Genomic DNA, 19,145 nt, shown 5'->3' on the forward strand with positions numbered 1-19,145 from the left:
ACACCTAAATATATGAAATAAAGTTACTTTCTTGCACAGTCTCTGTTCTTGAGAATCCTTACACTAGAAACTATAGAAAGGTTGCGTGGTCCATTGCTTTAGTGCTCATGAAAAATTAAAAGAGTATCTACATCTCAGTTAAACTGAAAGTACTCTTTCAGTTTAACTCGAGGTAACGAGAGGGCTAATCTACCCATACAATTTTAATGGTGTTAGAAAAAAAGAAATAGTTTAAGACTCAAAGAAGATTTATTATTCAGGTATCATATAATTAATTCGTTTTTTCTTCCCCAGCATTAGTGCATATGATTAGAATCTCTATGGATGTCTTTAAGGAGCATTTCAAAGCTGTTTTTATAAATATATATAATATATACATAAATATATATATAATATAGACACAATATAGACATATACATAATATATAATATATAAATGTTATATATAATATATACATACATGAATAATATATAAATGTTATATATAAAATATATACATAATATATATATTTATTTTACCATAAGTGGAGAGCCTTAACTAGGTTGGTGTCAATGCAATGGGAACAAAGAAAAGAGAGAAACGTTTCAAAGTGAAAAGTATTAAGATTGTGTCTAAAAAGAAGTAGAGGGAAATGTCAAATGACTCCATGTTTTTCAGCCTGGCTCCATGAAAGGACAGAATTACACTATACATATGATATATAAATTATGTATTGGATATTATACTAACTAGAGGAGAGAGCAATGTATGGTAGCAGTTGATATCAAATTTAATTTCTAACTCTGTCACGCATTACCATCGTGAGCCTCCAGTTTTCCCATTTGTGATGTGGGAAATAACACTGTCCCATCTAGGTATTAGTTTAATCTAAGGATTCAGTGAAATGCACTCCTTCGTTCATTTATTCGCCCACTGAGTCACTCAGCCCACAAACATTTATCAAGCCCCTATGTTAAAAAGCTATGCTAAGTCAACAAGTGAAAAGTACTGTGCAACGGTTAAGCATCATGCATATTACGATTGTTCTTGTAGAGGGAACGATTTTAAGATCTATTGCCATTGTCATGTATTTAAATATGTTGAATTTAAGATTTTTCTTCTTGGGGCGCCTGGGTGGCTCAGTCGGTTAAGCAGCCAACTCTTAGTCCCACATCGAACTCTGTGCTCAGCGGGGAGTCTGCTTGAGGATTCTTGCTCTCCCTCTGCCCCTCCCCTCACTTAACGCATGCACATGGTCTCTCTCTCTCTCAAATAAATAATACATCTTTTTTAAAAATTTTATTTATTTTGACAGAGAGAGAGAGTACAAGCAGGGGGAGCGGCAGGCAGAGGGAGAGGGAGAAGCAGGATCCCTGCTGAGCAGGGAGCCCGATGTGGGGCTCGATCCCAGGACCCCGGGATCATGACCTGAGCTGAAGGCAGACGCTTAACGACTGGGCCACCCAGGCGCCCCAATAACTGTATCTTTTTAAAAAAGATTCTTATTCTTAAACAGTGAGAAAAAACTTCCCTTTAAGGTTTCAAAAATGATTAGTACTATGGTGGCTTTCTCTAAGTTCACTCATTCATTTGACAAGTACTTGTCGAGAACTCATGATGAACAAGACATCATGCAAAGATCCATGCCCTTTTCAACTGTCTATCCAGGTGATTTCAGCGCAATGTGTTGGGTCTGCTGGGACCTCTTTTGATCTGACTACATAATCAGGAGGTCTCCCTATAAAATAAATCCAGATAATGAAAGCTAGATTCAATCTAAAATTTTATGGAAGAGAACAAATGCAGATCCTGAGTGAGAGGAGGTGGGCGGCTAGAAATTTAAATTCCGCAGCAGTCCACAAACAGAGGCAAAATCCGAGGATTCACTTGGAGGTGCATGCTACCTCTAGGGACTTGGGCTTACAGGATGTAAAAAGTAGTGGAAGTATGTATCTCTACCAACTTATTCAAGACAGCATGAATTTAAAAAATATAACAAGATAAAAGAAAATTAAACACAGACAGAAAGGAAGAAAGAGAGAATACAAGAAAATAAAGTGGGAAAGATAAGATAAAGCCAGATCCAAAGTGAGTGGACAAAATGCCTGCTATACAGTTCTGTACATTTTTTAAGTAGGATACAAATCTGGCTCTAAATTATTTATCTAGTTGCCAACACAAAAAAGGAAACATGATCAGTTACATGATTTGGGATGTTTTTAAGATCACAACGTTTGCTTGAGAAAAGGGTTAACTGTTAGTGGTATTGAAAATAGAAAATTCTAAGTCCTCATAGGAAAAAAAATTGAATATCCAGGGAAAATTTCAGGACCTGGGTTCAAAATGGACACAAGGAGGGGCGCCTGGGTGGCTCAGTCGGTTAACTGTCTGACTCTTGATTATGCCTCCCGTCCTGATCTCAGGGTTGTGAGACGGAGCCCTGCAACCGGCTCTGTGCTGGGTGGAGCCTGCTTAAGATTCTCTCTCTCCTGCTCCCTCGGCCCCTCCCCTACCAAAAAAAAAAAAAAAATGGACACAAGGAAACAGAATAGGGTCTAGATTTGGAGACAAGCACTTAGAATCTAACACTCGTGACCAGATCCACATAAGAAAAACCAAAACATAAAACTGTAGCCTTTGCTTTAAGCTGATTCATTGATACAGGCTTTCGGTAGATACAAGAAAGTTTTGGATATAATGACTCTGAGTTATACAGGGGACGGTTAGACCTCACAGAGCTTTCAGGTTTAATGTTCCTGAGACATAGCTCTGAACATGTCATTTTCCTTCTTAGAAACTCCAAATGGCTTCCTGGCACCTATAAAACATAAAATGCACTCTCTAAAGGCAAATGTCGTATTTCCTCAGTTAGCCCTCAAAATATTTTTGCAAATGTTTCCCCCATGAAGCCCCTTCATGTATCTTGTTCTAGTCAAGCTTGTTGTATCCACCGTATAACTCACACCTTTCCACACAAGCATATTTGCTTCTAACTGGAAAGACATTTTCCTCCACCTTTCTATATCCAAATCTTACATACTTCAAGCTCTAAGAAAGATGACATTCCTGTTTTCTTCAAGTAGAAATCAGTTATTTCTTCTCTGAGTCTTAGAGTATTTTATCTGTGCCTTTTTCATGGCTCTTTTCATTTCCCCAATTACAATTAACTTCAGAGGTCTCATGTCTCCTGTTAGACTCTGTATGGGCAGGATTCACATCGGATTCACCTTGGAACCCCTAAGAAGCACATGGGGATAGATGTGTGGTCAGCAAATAAATATTTATTCACTCAATCCATATTTGGTTACTGAATACTTGTGAAGAATTCAATGAAGAGAATGCTGAGGTGGTGAAGAGCAGAACCTGCCCAAGCACCTTTGATTGTAAGGTAATTTGCAACCTGTCTCACTTCCTTATTAGCTCAATTCTTAGATCCTGAAAGACTGGGACTCTAACTTAAATTTCTTTGGACTTTTCAATATCTTCGCTCGGCTTTGTACTTCAAAGACTCCTAGAAATGTGCTGTCTGATTGGTAACAATTAGGCAATAATGGCACCTTTGGGGCTCATCCCACAGAGGCAGGGCGCCATGTTATTTCCCCCAGACATCAGGTTTTAGGAATATTTCTTTGTAACCACAGCAGATGTTCCAATATTCAAAATCTACCTTTTAAGGTGTGAAAATAATGGAAAGATTACATAAATACGAATATATAAAATATAAACCTATAAGATATGAAACAATATATAAAAAATATATATGTATCTATATATAGTATAGCTTAACCAAACACAGTTATGTCTTCCTTGTATTTTAAAAGTTATGATTAGAAATGTTCCAGATTAGGTATTTTAGAAAAGGTGTAGGTTATTTTCTCAAAATATTCTTCCCTTTTTTTTTAAAATACAATTCTTTGCATAATGCTTACTATAAATCAGGTTTTATACTCAACGAAAGTCTTTACTCACTATACTCCTTCTTTTTGCCTGACTTTTTTCTTTTTCTTCCTTTTTTAAAATTTTACGTGCCTGACTTTTTTCAAGTTCTTATTGCTCATATAACTTCATGACACCCTAGCAGCTGCTTGTTTTTATTTGGTAAAAATAATTTAGAGCAGATAATTTTTATTTTTAAAAATTTTAAAAAGATTTTATTTATTTGAGACAGAGAGAGAGAGAAAGAGAGAGAGAGAATATAAGTGATGGGGAGGGGCAGAGGGAGAGAGAGAAGCAGGCTCCCCACTGAGCAGGGTGTGCATGTGCCTGTTCATGTGGGAGGGGCTGAAAGTAAGTGTCAGGTGAGAGGTGAGGGGGAGATTGAGCAGGTATCCCCACAGTCACCCCAACTGCTCCGTCCCACACACTTCCTTCATGAGTCTGTCCTTCTCCTTCCCTGGATCTCAGTTATGGGGCAGCAAAGGTCCCTAGAGAAGGAATACCCTACTTCACAAGGGGGATAGGAGCAAGGAGCTGACAGCTGTGTTGAATTAAAACAATTGTTTGCAACTTGAGTTAAGTCTGGTAATAAAAGACAAATGGGGGTGGGGGAAGGGAGGGGGGAGAGAGAGAGAAAGAAATATAAAAGGACAAAAACATTTTTAATTTTACTGAATCCCAGAGAAGTGCTGTTAGATAAAACACCTTCTAGGCAGTCATTTGCCTAGGGCTGGTGTCCCCCTGGATGTCACCAGCAGCAAGTTGAATAAAGGAATAGATTCTGGTTCTGGTCCTCTAATAGTTTAATGTTATGATACATAGACCATGTTGAAGTAGACAAACATTCAGAAGGAGCCAACCGATTTATTGGTGATTAGCAAAGATGGGGCTAAAGCCCTTGTTTCTATACCATAAAATGTGTTCATTCTCACTTCACTTCCTGGTTATATCTTTAATTTTCTCCTACCTGTTACAAATGAAACCTGAATTTTCTTCAGAGCTGACCTCTTCCTTTAACCACATCACCAAAAGAAAACAACCTTTTGTTGTACATTTTATTACCATATCAGTTTTAACTGTAGTGACCAGAGCTTGGAGTAGATGTTCCAAATGTACAAGGACCAAATCATAGTTAGCTCTTGAGTTTTAAAATCCCAATCTAATTCTTGGATTTAGCTTAATCTTGTGTTCCATTATCAACTAACTCTGTGGCCTTATGGAAATTAATTCCGATGGTAAATTTAGGTAACAGCACCTCTTTCATCTGGCTACATTCCAGGAGCTACTAGGAAGGGTGTAATATAAATTCAAAAATTTTTAAGACACTGAAAATAGTAAATTATACATAATTTTTTCCTTTGCCCAGAAAATCTCATATATACTTTACAGATATTTAGCTGTCATTATTTCCCTACGAGGAAAAAAAGTTAAGTAGCAAGACTTTTCCTTATAAATGGGGAAAATTTGAGTTAAGGAGATATGTCTTTTTAGTCAGACCACACTTCAGTGGAGCTCATATTAGAGCACAAATACTTAGATATTCAGGGTGACTCCTTCTCTCCTTTTCCCCCCACATTGCTATACTAATAAGATAACCAACTAAAATGGTAAAGGGGAAACTGGAAAACAAAGGCCTCACCTCACTCAGAAAATGACTTTCACATAAACTTGTTCTTCTGGTTTGTTATTTTATCTAGTGATTCTCACATAAGACAAGTCTTTGAAAGTCAACTGTTCACTGGTGCACCTCTATAAGCCTTTGGTTAAAATATGGCACCATGTAAAAATTTCCACCACAAATGATCTGTCACTTAAACATTTCACACAGCTGCATGCAAATCAAATGAAAATTTTAAATGTGCTTTAAAAACCATAAAATACTATATAAATAAATAATATTGTTCTCATCACCCACCTTCATGACCAGACAACTGATTGCAAGATAATTTATATAAAGACATTTGAGTATGAAAACCTGAGAGATAAATGAGAAGATACGAAAGAAAAACTTGTACTGACCAGAGGGTATAATTTCAGTGAGCACAGATGAACCGATTTACTGTACTTACTGAGTTAGTGAGAATTTGGTTTAGTTTCCTTAGGGTCATACCTTGAAATGAGGATTAGAAGAAAGATTTAAAGACTTTAAACCTTTGCATTCTTTTCCTTTGAGAGTCCACTGTACTTTCTATTTCAAACCATGTGGCCATCTGGATGACCCATCAACTCCCTTGCCCTAAAATGCTGGAAGCTCTGGGTAAAATGTAATAAATACCTTTTGGATTGATTCATTTAGTATACGTGTTGAGTGTCTAACAGTTACCAGGCTCTGTTCCAGGCACTGTTCCAGGTAACAGCAAACAAAACAGCCAACAGTCTCAGCCTACTAGTTCAACTTATACTTTAGGTTAATATGACTGAACTGGAAAGAAAGAATAGGCCAGAAACCAAGGGGAGAGAAAAATTGTTCAGATCACCTGAGGAGATTGGCCTGTCTCTGTAAACTTTCTAATGTCCAATGAAGAAACAAGAGATAATACGTCAATTGTTACTGAGACCCCTACATATATGAGGCTTGGGCCCTCTGAAGTGCTATACCCTCAGTCTAAGAGTAGACTTAAAAATCTCATTGCAAATGGAACAATAAGGATTCTTGCTGGGGTTCTTAAGCCCTGCATGGGGAAGAAACCAACTCCTGAAATTTTAACCACTGGCTTGGGCTTCCCTGGGGTTGTCATATGAGGTTGAAGCTTATACTCTCAACGTAGTTCTGGAACCCCAAGCCAATAGATTAATACTAAAAGTGCAATGCTCCTCCCTGGGGCACCTGGCAGAAACAAAAGCAAAACTTCTTTACAAGAATATGCTCTCAACTGAAGTCACAAAGGATTTCCACAAATAAAACACAGCTTTCAATAAATTTACAGTACCAGAAAAGATCTCCCCCAAAACTTGATAATATAGCCATCAGATAAAACTTAAGTATGTTTAGAATGATTAAAGACTTAAAAGAAATTAAAACCATATGAGTAAGACAGTATGAGAAAAAGGAAGTTAAAAAATGTGGAATGTGTATAAATAGGAAAAATGCAGCCACTGAAATCAGAAACTTACTGTATGGTTTAAACAGTATATTAGATACAACTGTAGAGAGTACCAGTGAATTGGAAAAGAGATCTGAGGAAATCACTCAGATGATGGCATCAGAAAGATGAAGAGTGCTTAAATATGAAAGAGTAGGTCTAAGACGAAAGAAGATAGGATAAAGGAGCTCCATATATATCCAGAGAGAGTTGCAGAAGGCAAGAACAGAGCTTTCTTTAAACAGCTTTTTCCAAACTTCCTAATACCATGTTTATGGCTGTCAAATTATACAGAACATGGACTTACTCATCTCTTTCTTGTTTCATATAAATTATCTCTGCTATTGTCTTTTTTGTTATTGGATGACAGCTTTTGGGGGGATATATTTTATAAAAGGTAACTTCTCTTAAATGGCTGAACTTCTCTTTGAAGATATTCTGACTTCTGTGGTTGCTGTTCAAAAGCGTGCAGCTAATCTAAAATGTCAAGCACCCTAACTTATTTCAGTGGATGGAAACAAATGTAAATGGCTACCTTGTGCTTGTAAAACAGTTCATCTTTTACTATACTTAACCCCAGTAATGCCACAGATTTATCCTCTATGGAATTCTTAGTTTTGCATAATCATTTCTCACAGAAACATACATAAAACTTACTTATTATACATGCATAGAAAACTGGATAAAAATACCTTCAAAAATGTCTCAGTATATGTTTCAATATATTTTTCCACCCATTTTAAAATAGTTTACCTAAGAGAGTAAGCAAAAAGGGAAGAAGCGATCCTAATCTTGACAATAAAGAATTGTTGACATAAAATCAATAAATACTTCTCTCCTCTCTCATTGCCTAATGAGCATTTGATTTTAGTGCAATTAAATTTTATTGACTTTAGATGGAGTACATGATATGATATAAATAAAGCACATATTTGTGATATGGATAAGGACAGGCTAGAAGGCAATTAAAAGTTATTACAATATAACAAATGGCTTTAAAGAGTAAGAAAAGCAACTTGAATATTCCAAATAATGCAAATTTGCTATACTTCTCAGATAATATATTCTTTGTCACAAAGAAGATGTCTTATACAGAAGAAAGTACTATAAGAGGAAACAGAAGATAAAGGATTTAGTGCTGGTTTTTTTTTTTTTTAAGATTTTATTTTTATTTATTTATTTGACAGAGAGATAGAGAGCACAAGCAGGGGGAGCGGCAGGCAGAGGGAGAGGGGGAGCCCGATGCAGGGCTCGATCCTAGGACCCTGGGATCATGATCTGAGCTGAAGGCAGATGCTTAATGGACTGAGCCACCCAGGCACTCCTAGTGCTGGTTTTAACTACACATAACCTCATATAAATCAACTAACGTCTGGGGCTCAGTTTTTCTCCTCTGTAAAAAAAGGGTGTTTGGGGGAAGGGTGGGCTCAGGCAATGAATTCTCAAGTTTTTTAGCTCTCCAAAATTCTTTTAGGTACTATATAATATTTTCCTGAAATATATTAAATTATGTTATGAATATTCAAATTTTAAGGTAATTAAAAGCCCCGTATTATTTCAAGTCATACATATAAAACATTTAAGGGACATACAGTACAAAATTACTTTATCTCAATTGAAGTATTATGAGAACTTGACCATATTAATTCATGGCACAGATATCCTAGCATATGATCTTGTTATTAATATTAAAAATAATATGTTTATTTTTAAAATAAACCATTCTGTATTACACATGTTGTGACTAGTAACATCATAAGGTACGTATAGTCAAAATAATTTTGTATCAAACTTAAATTTTGACTTCAGATTTTTTTTTTAAGATTTTATTTATTTATTTGAGAGAGAGTGAAAGCAAGAGAGATCACAGAGGGAGAGGGAGAAGCAGACTCACCGCTGAGCGGAGAGCCTGATGAGGGGCTCGATCCCAGGACCCTGGGATCATGACCTGGCCGAAGGCAGTCGCTTAACCGACTGAGCCACCCAGGCGCCCCCGGCTTCAGATTTCAATATTAAAATTGCTTATGGAAACAACTGGAAAAAAAAATCCAGCATGAAACTTTCAAACTTAAAAGAAAACTAACCAGTCTCTTAAAAGTTATGATGACAGTTATAATGCATTTTAAAAATTACAGTTAATCAATTTTAGGAAAAAGAGATTCGGTTTACTTGAAACCTTTTTCTGATTTTTCTTTTTTGAATATTTCAGCAACTATAGGAAAAATAAGTGATCAGAAAACACTCAAAGCATCCAACAACACTGCTGATCTTGTTTCCCCCAAAATACTACCTTTGCCATTGACTTTTCCCCTAGCATATTATTTGATCTCATATTTGTTATCTGCAATTTATTGAGTCCACATTATCTATAAATGTCTTACATTGAAACAGAATAAAATCTTTTAAGTTTCCTTCCAATCACATGGTGGCCTCCAGACAGAGAAGTGTGTTACCGCAAATATTAAATATTATGTAGATGCAAAAAACTTCAACAGAACCCACGGTATCCTTCCCGTTCTTGGCATGTACAATGAGGCTGATCTGTTAAGTGGAACCCCTGCAATGATGCTCTTTGATTAAAAGGGAACAAGTCATCGTTTAAGCCGACACTTGATGTTTGGTGAATGCCCTTCCCTGTCAATAATTTTGGGATAATGTTTTGTGTGTATGGCAACCCTAAAAGCCTCTTCCCAGTATATATTTTTCTGCTGCTATAATGACTTAGCACCATCAGAAAGGACAGTACAGTGAAAAGAACTGCAAAGTACTATAGAAATGCGAGGTACTATTGTTTAGGAGATTAATGATCTGGAGTTCCTGAGGCTTTGTTGTGCCTTTTAAAATAGTAGTAAGCATGACTTTTTGAATCTGGAAGGCTAGGACTTTCTATAGGATGCTAATTGCCACTAGAAACCTTCCTCTCACAATAGAGGTTCAAAAGAAAGCAGGTGACTAAGATATTCTTTCACAGATCTTCTGATCTTTCCTTTCATGAGTCCACAAGCATTTTCAGGCCAGTTTATTAAAATTTTCCATTGAAGAGATAAGTGGATTTACAGTGGAGAAGAGTAAAAATGAGCTGGTATAGTAGTCCGCTCAGGCTGCCATAACAAAATACTACAGATTGGGGCACTTAAAACAAGAGAAATTTATTTTTCCATAGTTTTGGAGGCTGGGAGTTGAAGATCAAGGTCCAGCAGAGTCCATTTCTAGTGAGGGTTCTCTTCCTGGCTTGCAGACAGCTGCCTTCCCCCTGTGTCCTCACTGGGCAGAGCGATTTATTTTGCTAGCTCTCTGGTCCTTCTTCTTCTTCTTCCTTTTTAAATTTTATTTTATTTTGTTAGTCACCACAGTACATCATTAGTTTCTGATGTAGTGTTCCATGATTCACTGTTTTCATAAAACACCCAGTGCTCCATACAATGCGTGCCCCCCTTAATACCCATCACCAGGCTAGCCCATCCCCCCATCCCCCCCCAAACTGTCAGTTTGTTTCTCGGAGTCCAGAGTCTCTCATAGTTCGTCTCCCCCTCCGATTTCCCACCCTTCATTTTTCCCTTCCTTCTCCTAATGTCCTCCACGCTATTCCTTATGTTCCATCAGAAAGGATGAATACCCAACTTTTACATCAACATGGATGGGACTGGAGGAGATTATGCTAAGTGAAATAACTCAAGCAGAGAAAGTCAATTATCATATGGTTTCACTTATTTCTGGTCTTTCTTCTTATAAGAACACCAATCCTATTGAATCAAGGCCTCCCCCTTATTATCTCATCTAACCCTAAGTACTTCTTTAGACTTCTCATCACCAAATACAGTCACATGGGGCGGGGGTTACAGCTTCAACATATGAGTCTGGGGAGAAACAAACATTCAGTCTATAACAGCTGGGTTCAAATTCCCTGTCTAAAATTTAGTAACTATGTAACTTGAGCAAATCAATTTCCTATTCTAAATTCTCTGATTCCTCATTTGTTCAGTGGGGTTAATAATTACTCCTATACAGAGGATTAAAGGAGAAAATGTATACTAAAGTATTTTTATAAACTGTGAAGTGTTATTTTAATGTAAGGTTTTATTTTCCAGACTTCCCCATTTATTTATATAAAGCAATAAAAATATTTTTACCATATATATGTAAAAATATATATATTTACATATATATATATTGACCAAAGAAGGTGTTTATATGTATGTCCCTAAGATAATTTCTTAATTTCTTTCTACAAGGTCTTTAAAAACATTCCGTTTTCATTTCTAAACTTATAAAGGCAAATAAACCTAAATATTTTTTAAAAGATTTTATTTATTTATTTGACAGAGAGAGAGAGAGACAGTGAGAGAGGGAAGGCAAGCAGGGAGAGTGGGAGAGGAAGAAGCAGGCTTCCCGCCGAGCAGGGAGCCCGATGCAGGACTCGATCCCAGGACCCTAGGATCATGACCCAAGCAGAAGGCAGACGCCTAATGACTGAGCCACCCAGGCGCCCCCCTAAATATTTTTAGAAGTATCTTCTAACATCATTTAGAGTGTTTGCTGAGGATGATAATGTATCACTAGCATAAAAGATGGAACGAGTGCACATTAATGCCAAAAGAATTCCATGTGTGTGCATGGTGGCTAAAATGTGCTTCCATGCTGGGTAATGAACTCATACTATCAGGTACTGAGTTTGTACTCTTTGCATTTAAAGCAACACAGAAGAAAATGATTCTCCCGCCGACACATGTGCAAATGTAGAAATGAATGAAACAACTTTGTGTTTTACGGCATTTACTTTGAAAATCTGATTAAGATAGATGTCTTTAGCTCCTAATTCTTCAATGTCACGTTGTCATAGTTCCCATCAGCAAGATGTTTTAAAGGCTTTAGATTAATATTGCATGCCAGAACTGAAATTACATCCTTTGTCGTTTAGTTCCTAATGGTGCAAGTGATATCTATCAAGTAGTGTTTTATGAAGCGTGCGTGATTTTTATTGCAGGCTGTTTTCACAAATCTTTTTCAGGTTTCAGAAATACTGCTTAGAGCTTACAATAAATAGGCCCTTCTGTTGAAAATCATGATGATTCTTAAAACTGAGGTGAAATCTGTATTATTAGGATTTACTTATCAATAAAAAATTCTTCTACCGGAATCTGTTGTGTTCCCATTTGCACAGTCTTGAATATATTTGCTTTTACCCAAATATTTTACTAAATCACTTCTTCTAAACATATGCAAAATATGTGCCAAATACACATCGCTCACAAAACCCTTCATCTGTAAGCATGTGCATCTTCTGCCTAGTAAGGAAAATATGTAGTATGTGGATGTACATATACATTAACTATTGAATGCTGACTGGGTTTGTGCTGCAAAATTATGTATTTTATTTTTTATATATAATTACTAATTTATTTTTAACAGAAATTCGTGTCCTAACATTAATCTCAATTTCTGAAACTCAATCATATCATATATAATTCATTTTCATTTATTAAAGACCCAGAGTCATAATATAATCTTACTTATATATAAATTAGGAGGATACAAGTGAAAAAAAGAAATTCTTGTATTTGATAAATATATATACTGCTTTGAACATAAACCAACATATGTATACTCTTGGCTCTATCTTTAACATATTCTATTCTTTCAGCCTTGGTTACCATAATCTATAAAATTAGGGGGATAGATCAGGATTTCTAATATCTTTTCCAGTTTAAAAAAAAATTCCACAATTCTATAGCATTTTATATGCTGTATTTCCTAACAGAGGCTGTGGTGGCCTCCATTTTGGCTGTTACAAAACAAGATGAACCTACTGACCTTTTCATGGCTGAGGTTATAGACATGAAACATAAATCTGAAATGAATACAAGCTTAATTGGAGGTCTTGTTTTGGACCAAGGGGCATGGCATCCCAATGTGAAAAAAAAGAGTAGAAGATTCATACGTCTTCATATGTGCAATGTGTTCTGAGAATATGAAAAAAAAAGAAGCAAATTCTGGCTTTTTTAAAAATAAGAATTCAGAAGAGAGAGAAACTAGTAAAAACTGAAAGAAAATTCATTGAAGATAACAATTAAAAACATGATAGAACTGAAAAAGAAAGTCTGTGGTGATTCAGAGAAAAGATCTGTTGTTATTTAATCAAAAGGGAACTGGCCCTTTTCCTTAGATGCTCTTGCAAAAAAAAAGAAAAAAAGGTATAGCAGTCCTGTGCAGAGCTGAAAAGAGAAATACAGAAAAGCTGACTCTTGCTCGTGGTGGGCGAGCCCTAAATTCTTTTGATGACCTAAATCCTGATTGTTTGGGACATGCAAGTCTCGTCTCTGAGTATACATTGGGAAAAGAGAAGTTCACCTTTAGTGAGAAATCTAACAATCCTTGCTCTGTCACATTACTGGTCAAAGGACCAAATAAGCACATCCTCACTCAAGTCAAGGATGCAGTAAGAGATGGCTTGAGGGCTGTTAAAAATGCTATGGCTGATGTCTGGGTGGTTCCAGGTCCCGGGGCAGTGGAGCTGGTAATGGGAGAAGCCCCGATTCTAAGTCCAGTAAAGGGCAACTTGGAGTTCAAGCATTTGTGAATGCGTTGCTCATTATTCCAATGGTTCTTGCTCAAAGCTCTGGTTTTGACTTTCCAGAAGCACGAATTAAAATTAAAGTGAAAGCAGAACATTCAGAATCAGGTCAACTTGCTGGAGGTGTGCACTGAAACAGAGGTGAGCCAATGGCAGCAAGAGACGTTGGCAAATGGCATAACTACTGTGTGAAGAAACAGCTCCTTCACTCCTGCACTGTGATGGCTGCCAGCATTCTCCCGGTTGATGAGATTGTGCAAGCCGCCATGTCTTCTCTAGAAGGTTGAACTGAAGCTTCCCCTGTATCATCCGAATCATGAAGACTCTACACAGTGCTCTCAAGAATAGAGCTATGGAATTTTTGTCCAAGCTTCAAATGCTTTTTCAAAGGAATTTCCCATATAAAGGAGAAAACTCTGACATCTATTTGCATTCTTAAGTTCTGGAATTATAATTGCAGCATTTTAAGAATTACGCTGCAGTGTACCTACATTAAGCAGGCCATTTTTACCAAGGAACAGGATGCTTGGCTTTAGCTTCCATGATCTAAAAAATACATGTTAGATCGGCAAATGTGATCTAACATGTATTAAGTATTCCTTCAAAAACAAAACAAAACAAAACAAAACAACCTCTCCAAGATAAAACAACTGACCGAAGACATGATAAAGGACAACAGCAAGGGGTTTATTCTGGGATGTGTCTCCCCTGGTCTATATCTCCATCGTTGATGTAAGATAAAGCTGGCTACATCTCTCCTGAGTTAGCTGTGGTCTTCAGGGATCCCACAGACATGTGTGGGTTTTGCCAACTATATGTCTCTTACAAATGAGAATAAAAATATTAACATGAAGATCGACAGTCCTACCCAGCGTTGCCCATTCCTGCCCATTCATCTTGTTTGGATAATTGCACATTTAAAATTAGAGTCTACTGATCTGGTTCTAGACATTAGGGAATAATGCACATGGAAAAGGTTTTTCCAATTCGAATTCCCCATGGCAGATCACTGCAATTCTCATTAATTCTATAAGGAAGAGCTTGCCTCTCCTTCAATGTTTACTTGAATTTCTTCTGCTGTATGTGGCTCACTGAAAGAATGGCAATAGTTCACTTTAAAAACATTCTCTCCATTAGCGAGAATCGATTTTCTAAAGCATTCCAACACATCCATATCCAGTCTATAACAATTCCTTTAACCCCTCATACTCAAAAACACTGTGTGCCTAAAAGAAAATGCTCTTCACTATAAAAAAAAGAAAGAAAAAAATAAAGAAAAAGGAACTACATATTTTTCTCTACTTTATTTTCTTTTGCTAGCCATAACTAAATTGCTTTACCCAGTAATTTCAGAAAGAAGTTACTATAAATCTAAAAGGGAGTTTCTAAAAATCTAGGCTTCATATAACTCTATAGACCCGAAATGCAAAAGTGGGGGGGCACAATGGAAGGGAGAAATCTACAGAGGAAATTTTATACTCATTAAAGTTTATTAAATTCTTTAGGCTAGGTGCTCAACATACATTATTTTATTTAATCTCACAGCCGCCATAAGCTGTCGGTATTTATTCCTATTTCATAAGCAAGAAAAGAAAGTTCTGAGAAATTAAGAGCTCTCGCAATGGTCAGAGAAAATGACTCCAAAGCTTTCCATACGAATTTATACACGGATAAATTTTGATGTTTTGATGCAGTTTTGATGCAGACCTGTTGTCAAGAAGAAAATGAAGGGCGCCTGGGTGGCTCAGTCGGTTGAGCGACTGCCTTCGGCTCAGGTCATGATCCTGGAGTCCCGGGATCGAGTCCCGCATCGGGCTCCCTGCTCGGCGGGGAGTCTGCTTCTCCCTCTGACCCTCCCCCCTCTCATGTGCTCTCTCTCATTCTCTCTCTGTCAAATAATAAATAAAATCTTAAAAAAAAAAAAGAAGAAAATGAAGATGAAATATTAACTTTAATACAGTACTGCAGACTAAGGAAACATTGGCCTTAAACCACACATTAGACCAGATATACTTCACAGATATACACAGAACGTTCCATCCCCAAACTGCAGAATGCGCATTGTTCTCAGTGCGTATGGAACATTCTCCAGGAGAGATCACATGTTAGGCCACAAACCAAGGCTCAATAAATTCAAGATGACTGAAATCCTATCAACCTTCTTCTCTAACCACAAGGCATGACACTAGACATCAATTATAAGAAGAAAACTGGAAAAATCACAAAAATGTAAAAATCGAACAACAATTTACTGAACAACCAATGGGTAAATGAAGAAATCAAATAAGAAATGAACAAATACCTAGAGACAAGTGAAAACAGATATACAACATGCCAAAATTTGGGGATGCAGCAAAAGTGGTTCTAAGAGGGAAGATCATAGTAATACAGGCTTTCCTCAAAAAAAGAAGAAAAATCTCAACCTAACTTTACACATAAAAGAGCTAGGAAAAGAACAAACAAAGCCCTCAATCAACAGAAAAAAGGACATAACAAAGACCAATGAAACTAAGACCTGGTTCTTCGAAAAGATAAACAAAATTGACAAATCTTTAGACCAACCAAGAAAAAAAGAGAGAGCGTTCTAATAAAATCAGAAATGAAAGTGACTTTACAAAGGACACCACAGAAATAGAAATAATCATGTGACACTACTACAAATAATTAGACACCAACAAACTGGACAACCTAGAAGAAATGAATACATTTCTAAAAACAGACAATCTTCCAAGACTGAGTCTTGAAGAAATAGAAAATCTGAACAGACCGATTATTAGTAAAGAGATTTAATTAGGAATCAAAAATCTCTCAACAAACAAAAGATCCAGTAAATTTTACCAAACATTCAAAGAAGATTTTTTTTAATTTTTTTTATTATTTTTTTATTTTTTATTTTTTTAAAGATTTTATTTATTTGACAGAGAGAAACACAGCGAGAGAGGGAACACAAGCAGAGGGAGTGGGAGAGGGAGAAGCAGGCTCCCCGCTGAGCAGAGAGCCCGATGTGGGGCTCGATCCCAGGACCCAGGGATCATGACCTGAGCCAAAGGCAGATGCTTAACGACTGAGCCACCCAGGCGCCCCGAAGGTTTTTTTTTTAAAGATTTTATTTATTTATTTGACAGAGAGAGAGATAGCGAGAGCAGGAACACAAGCAGGGGGAGTGGGAGAGGGAGAAGCAGGCTTCCCACTGAGCAGGGAGCCCAATGTGGGGCTCGATCCCAGGACCCTGGGATCATGACCTGAGCCGAAGGCAGCCACTTAACGACTGAGCCACCCAGGTGCCCCAAAGAAGATTTAATACCTATCCTTCTAAACTCTTCCAAAATACTGAAGAAGAGGGAACACTTCCAAATTCATTTTATGAGGCCAGAATCACCCTGATATCAAACCCAGATAAAGATCCCACAAAAAAAGAAAATTACAGGCCAATATCACTAACAAACACAGATAAAAAATCTCAACATAATACTAGCAAACTTCATTCAATAATACATTAAAGGACTGTGTACCATGATCAAGTGGAATTGATTCTAGGAATGCAGGTTGGTTCAACATTTTATCTGTAAATCAAGTAATATGATATAGCACATCAACAAAACAAATAAAAATCATATGATCACCTCAATAGACACAGAAAAAGTATTGATGAAATTTAACATCCATGTATGATAAAAACTCAACCAACTGGGTATAGAGGGACTATACTTCAATATAATAAAGGCCACATATGACAAACCCAAAGTTATTCATACTACTCAACATCATACTTAATGGTAAAAACCAGAAAGTTCTCCCTCTAAGATCAGGAACAAGACAAGGATGCCCACTCTCATCTTTTTATTCAACATAGTATTGGAATTCCTAACCACAACAATTAGGCAAGAAAAAGAAAGAAAAGGGTATCCAAATTGGAAAGGAATTAGTAAAACTGTCATTATTTGCAAATGACATGATACTATATATGGAAAATCTTTAAGACTTTACCCAAAAAAATGTTAGAATAAGTAAATTCAGTAAAGTAGCAGGATTCAAAATCAACATACAGGAATCTGTAGCATTTACATAACTAATAATGTATTACTAGGAAGAGAAATAAAAAAAAATCCTATTTATAACTGCACCAAAAAAAAGAATAAAATACCTAGGAATAAATTTAACAAAGGAGGTGAAAGACCTGTACACTGAAAACTATAAAACACTGATGAAAGAAACTGAAGACATAAATAAATGAAAAGATATTCTGTGCTCATGGTTGGAAGAATTCGTATCATTAAAATGTCCCTCATACCCAAAGCAATCTACAGATTCAAAGCAATTCCCATCAAAATTCTAATGGCATTTCTCACATAACTAGAACAAATAATTCTAAAATTTTTATGGAGCCATAAAAGATCCTGAATAGCCAAAGCAATCTTGAGAGAGAAGAACAGAACTGGAGGCATTATGCTCCCTGATTTCAAACTATACCATGAGTCAAAACAGTACGGTATTGGTATAAAAACAGACAGATTAGTGGAACAGAACTGAATTAAACCTACACTTATATTGACAGTTAATTTATGACAGAGGAGCTAAGAACATACAATGGAGATAGGACAGCCTCTTCAATAATGGTGTTGAAAAAACTGGACAGCCACATGCAAAAGAATGAAAGTGGACCACTATCTTACACTATACAAAAATTAATTCAAATGGATTAAAGACTTGAAAGACCAGAGATCACAGAATTCCTAAAGGAAAACATTCAACGTCGGTCTTAGCAGTATTTTGTGGATCTGACCTCAAAGGCAAGGGAAACAAAAGCAAAAATAAATAAATGGGATTATATCAAACTAAAAAACCTCTCTACAGTGAAAGAGACCATCATCAAAATGAAAAGGCAGCCTACTGAATGGGAGATTTTTGCAAATCATGTATCTGACAAGGCATTAATTTCCAAAATATACACAAAATTCTTACCACCCAACAACAACAAAACAACCTGTTTAAAAAATAGGACAGAGAAAATAAACATTTTTCCAAAGAATACACACTCAAGTGTTAGCAAGGATGTAGAGAAAAAGGAATTCTCATACACTGTTGGTGGCAATGCAAATTGGCACAGACACTGTGGAAACAGTATGAACGTTCCTCAAAAAATCAAGAATAGAACTACAATGTGAGCCAGCAATTTAACTTCTCAGTATTTATCTGAAGAATATGAAAATGCTGATTCAAAAAGATATATGCACCCCTATGTTCACTGCAGCATTATTTACAGTAGCCAAGAAACAGAAACAACCTAAACGTCCATCAATGGATGAATGAATGAGGAACACGTGGTGTGTGTGTATAATGGAATGGAATGGAATGGAATGGAATATTACTCAGCCATAAAAAAGAACGAACTCTTGCCATTTGCAACAACATGCATGGATGGACCTTGAAGGTATTTCGCTAAGTGAAGTAAGTCAGATGGAGAAAGAGAAATACAGTATGATTTCACTTATATGTGAAATCTAAAGAAACCAAAATGAACAAACAAGAAAAAAAACCTGTAGATACAGAGAACAGATCAGTGGTTACAGGTGGGA

General features: G+C 36.5%; 1 protein-coding gene and 1 pseudogene across 1 annotated transcript in view; one reads left to right on the plus strand and one right to left on the minus strand.

The window, feature by feature from the left end:
* TENM3 (teneurin transmembrane protein 3) overlaps window positions 1–19,145 on the minus strand; it is a 492,684-nt gene that overhangs the window by 191,118 nt on the left and 282,421 nt on the right. The gene's annotated exons all lie outside the window — the stretch shown is intronic.
* Window positions 12,738–13,856, plus strand: LOC118009780 (annotated as a pseudogene).

The sequence above is a fragment of the Mirounga leonina genome, unplaced genomic scaffold (genome assembly GCF_011800145.1).
Source record: "Mirounga leonina isolate KUSES-001 unplaced genomic scaffold, KU_Mleo_1.0 Mir_128, whole genome shotgun sequence".
Lineage (NCBI taxonomy): Eukaryota > Metazoa > Chordata > Mammalia > Carnivora > Phocidae > Mirounga > Mirounga leonina.